Source organism: Nansenia antarctica (assembly GCF_963989245.1).
Source record: "Nansenia antarctica genome assembly, chromosome: 1".
In the NCBI taxonomy this organism is placed as follows: Eukaryota; Metazoa; Chordata; class Actinopteri; order Argentiniformes; family Microstomatidae; genus Nansenia; species Nansenia antarctica.
Window position 1 is genome coordinate 32,355,928 of NC_137674.1, and position 5,000 is coordinate 32,360,927.

Consider the following 5,000-nt stretch of genomic DNA (forward strand, 5'->3'; position numbering starts at 1 on the left):
ATTGTATGTTTTTGTAGTCCACTAAATCTAGGACTACAATTCCCTTGATGCCTAGCCACTAGGTGAAATATTTGACACAGGTGTTGTGCATTGGCTAATTAAGTGATGTTGTTTGAACCCTTTTTATACCACTGCATTCACTTGTCTGCTTTATGCCTGAAGAAGGTCTATGACCAAAAGCTTGCAATAAACTATGTTTTTTAACACAGACTCGAGTGTGCGGATGCTGCTTTTTTGCACTCAGTATATATGGTCCCAGCAGGAATTGAACCCCCGACCTAAGCATTGTTAGCGCCGTGCTCTACCATGCTCAGAGCCACACAGAGGACAATTGAAAAAGCCATAGCTGCTGAGGTAGCTGTATTTCTGGGTCTCTGTTCACAATAAAAATGGTGGTATGTGCTGTTTGACCCCTCCTGAAGCGCAGGCGGAGGGTGCTGGAGGCATTGATCCGTCCTCCGCTGCATTAGTGGTAAACTTAACAATGCATGTGACGTCGATTTCTAATAGATTCTTTTGTGGAATAATCCATACGGTCCATTCAGCAAAATGAATTAATACCAGGTGTGCGTGTGTGTGTGTGTGTGTGTGTGTGTGTGTGTGTGTGTGTGTGTGTGTGTGTGTGTGTGTGTGTGTGTGTGTGTGTGTGCGTGCGTGCGTGCGTGCGTGTGTGCGCGCGTGTGTGTGTGCGCGCGCGCGCGTGTGTCTGCATGCGTGTATGTATGTGTGTGTGTGTGTGTGTGTGTGTGTGAGACCAGGTGCCTCTCCATTTGGTGTGCAGCCTAGGAAGGGCATTATCATCTAGGAAGGGGTGGGGGAATTTGGAAACATGCATCATGTCGTTCCCGTACAGCTTTGCCCTGAACCGTTGTTAGACAAAGATGTCCTAAACCCAGAGGCCTCTGGGAGCAGGCAGAAGGGATGTGACTTTCATCTGTCTCTCCCGGAGCAGGTGGTTAAACAGTGGATTGTGTTTAACCCTCCTTTCGTGTTCGTTTCTCCCCCCTTACTTTGGTGTTCCCGGTCAAATTTGACCGGTTTGTTTTAACTTCTCTTACATTAACACAAGCTTGCTATTCTAAGTGAGGATTTAGATTTGGAATTAGATCTGGAATTTTCTAAATAGAGATGAATGGTTAGCAGTTAGCTTACAGTGCTTTCCATCTAAACTGTACATTTTTTATTTAACACCGTTTTAAGCAGTGGCGGGCGGTGCATTTCACACCTAGGCCTTCAGTGATGTCCGACACATTCCTACCTGAATTATTCTACCTCTTAATACCATCGTTATGACGCCATGGCTCTAGAAACTAGACAGAAACACAGTATAACCGGGCGTTGCATCACCTTAACATAGTCAGACAAGTACAACAGAGTTATATTAATATTTCCGAAGCATTTTTAATCAATAAATCCGCATTTACAATGAAGAGTGTTAAACTAACATCTTTAAGATCGCTACATTACCCACGTCTGTCGTCTCGTCCACCATAATAGCGACAAAGGGTGCCTTTTTAATCTCCATTTTGATCTCTTCTTCCATCACTTCAGCAATAGCAAAAATCAGGTCGTTTTGTATTTTGCCTGACGTCCCAGTAAACACTTTGTTTGTGGACAGGTGGTAATGTAAATCTGGGTTGTTTTCAGCCAGAAAAGAAAGAAGCTCAACGTAGTTTCCTCTGTTTGTGGACTTGGCGCTTTCATTGTGTCCCCTAAATGAAAGTTATTGTTTACCCAAAAACAGGACACAATCGATCAGTATTATCGATCAGTCAACGAAAGCTTTCGTTGTGAGGCTCCGTTTCCCTGCGCCCTTTCAAAAGTTTCACATCTACCGGCATAGTTCCGCATCTCAATAGTGAATATCAATAGTGCGTAGCAATAGTGCGTAGCAATAGTGCGTATCCAATCAAAAGACGTGCTGGGTGCTGACATCATTGAGCCTTACAGCAGGCGCCGTTGTTGCTTTTGCTCGCATCTACGTAGGTTTACTAGGTACGCCACAGGTTTTCTCGTTCCAATGTTAAGTTACAGGTCGAATCCGCAGCACCGTTTAATGTGAAGGCGGGCAGATTTTTGAGCCCCCTAGCAACACATTTTGATTGGATAAAAGCTCTAACATAAAGGCCAGCCCTCCAAATCTCAATCGGAGACTGGAAGCAGCGCAACCAAGAGGAAAGCTATGAAATGAAGAGAATAGACTATGGGGAATCATTAATACATATTTGTGGAAAATATATATTAAAATAAAATGTATATTCTGATGATGTTTAGGCCAGCAGAGAAGGCCTTGCTGGCCCTGACGGCACACCACTGGTTTTAAGCTATAAACAATATCTCAGACTAGCGGTTAACATGAATAACTGCTGTGAATATACAAAGAATAGATACTGAAAATGTAATGGTTGTGGATGTATGGGTGTGTATGGGGATGTTTTCCATCTGATGGATGAACATAATCTAGGGCTACCCATTAATTTCCTTCAATGAAAGTGGTGATCAGCAATTTTACATGCCTAGAATGGAGGATATCATAAGGGCTTGAGGCAATCAAATGTAAAATACAATATTTATGATTGATGAAAGTTGTAAATTGGTCAGATTTGACCCCAACACCACAGGAGGGTTAACGGCAGCGGTCTGGGGTCGATCAACGTTGAAGTCCCTTTGTAGAATAATCATCTAACCATGTTGTCATAGAAAAACACACTCTAGTTGAAGGCTTTCAGAACATATAGGGCCGGTTTCACAGACAAGGCTTAAGCCTAATCCTAGACTAAAAAACATCTTCAATGGAGATTTTACATTGAAAGTGTGATTTAGTCCAGGACTAGGCTTAAGCCTTGTCTCTGAAACCGGCCCATAGCGTTTTACTTTTTGCTGAAACGCTCCGTCAATGACAACCTTCGTCGCGTTGCTCATTACAGTAGTACCGCTGCATATCCGCAGATTAGAAATCAAGGTTAAACTGCAATAATCCTTCCGGGATTAAACATTAGTCCTATTTTGTGGCTTTGGTCACCTGTTTTTGGACAGCCGCGGAGAGTGTCTGTCTAGAGATACATTTATTGTTCTTTATTGCTGTAGTAGTGTAACGTTATGATTCTTTTTTATGATTTATGATTGTCATATATCTCATATCTCCCATCGTGATTGTGTCCCTCCCCACTGATTTAGTAGTGTGACCCCTGGTGGTGGGGGGGGGTCAGATTAACCCCCTGTCATCTGGATTAGGGGGCGTAAGGATATGTGTGTGTGTTTGCGTCCGTGAGGGGTTTACAGTAGTAAAGCCCTGCCATGGCCACAGCCCTATCCTATCTCTCTAAAGCCCAACAAATGATTCTCCAAATGACTCACACACACACAGACACTCATACACACACATAGTACACACACGCACACACACACACACCACACGCACACACACACACACACACACACACACACACACGCGCACACACACACACACACATCCACACATCGTTATCTGAACAGGCCAGGTCATTGCTCTCTGTCAAGGGGAAAGAGCATTGTGATTTTGGCTCCGGCATAGAACGCTGCAGATGGACTCTGCGATAGCCGCCCGCTCACCCAAAGCTGTTCAAATACTTGGACCCAAATCACCGGTGATAACCTGGGACGTGTCTCTCTGTTACTCTGAAGGGAGCAGACAATAGCTGTGTGCCTACGGGGTAATTAACACTCCCTCCCGCTCTGTGTGACACATCTCCGCTGCTCGTTAGCGCCGTACGCACACTCACAGAAAGGCACGTCAACTGACAACACCACCCCCCCCCCCCCTCGCCACCATCACCCCCCCAGTCACACCCCTCCTCTCCCTCCTGCTCTCACCTTCCAAAACCTCCCCCTCTCAGATCCACCCCTCCTCCTCCCTCTCCTCCTCTCTCTCCTCCCTCCCTCCCTCCCTCCTCTTCTTCCCTCGCCTCCCTTTCTCGCTCTGTGGTCCTGGCTGCATGCTCAGTGTCCCGAAACACGATGAGCCGTTCAGCCCGATGGGAATTCCTCTGTGCTAGCATCAGCTACATCTGTGTCTGTCAGCACGAGCAGCAGTAGAGCAGGGAGCAGGCACCCTCTCCTCTCCTGTCCTCTCCTCTCCTCCCCTCTCCTCACCTCTCCTCTCCTGTCCTCTCCTCTCCTACTCCTTTCCTCTCCTCTCCTCTCCTCTCCTCTCCTCTCCTCTCCTCTCCTCTCCTCTCCTCTCCTGTCCTCTCCTCTCCTACTCCTCTCCTCTCCCCTCTCATGTCCTCTCCTCTCCCCTCTCCTGTCCTCTCCTCTCCTCTCCCCTCCTGTCCTCTCCTCTTCTACTCCTCTCCTCTCCTCTCATCTCCTCTCTCCCTCAGCCTCTGAGCTCGAACTTCACTGAGAGAGAGAGAGAGACAGAGAGAGAGAGAGAGGGAGGGAGAGAGAGAGAGAGAAAGAGAGAGAGAGAGAAAGAGAGGGCGGCATCACCATCCAGCGCAGCTCAGTTCATTCAGGGGGAAAGTTCTACCCCCTCCTTCTCCTCCTCCTCCTCCTCCTCCTCCTCCTCCGCAAAAACCTGCCCCTTTACTCTGCAAACAGCCTCCACACCATTCACAAAACACTCAGGAAAGGATACCTGGCACCTTGTGGATACTTTGTCTTCTTCAGAGTGGTTTAGGTTTGCTGATTTATGTTTTTTTGTTTGTTTTTTTTGTTCTCCAAGGATCTCTCTCACTCTCTCACTCTCTCTCTCTCTCTCTCTCTCTCTCTCTCTCTCTCCGGTCTTGTGCTCTTTCTCTCTCTGCGTATGATTGAGTGGTGATGACTGAAGGCTTCTGTTGCCTGTCCTCATCCTCCTCTTCCTCTTCCTCCGCTCCCACGGATCCATACACACAGGACTCCTCTGTGGCAGGTCAGGATCAAGTCGGTGGGATTTCTCGTCCACTGTGTCCGCTCATCCCAACTCATCCTTTCTCCCAGATTCCCCTCCTACTGCGCTGTTGTGGTTTCCATTCCTA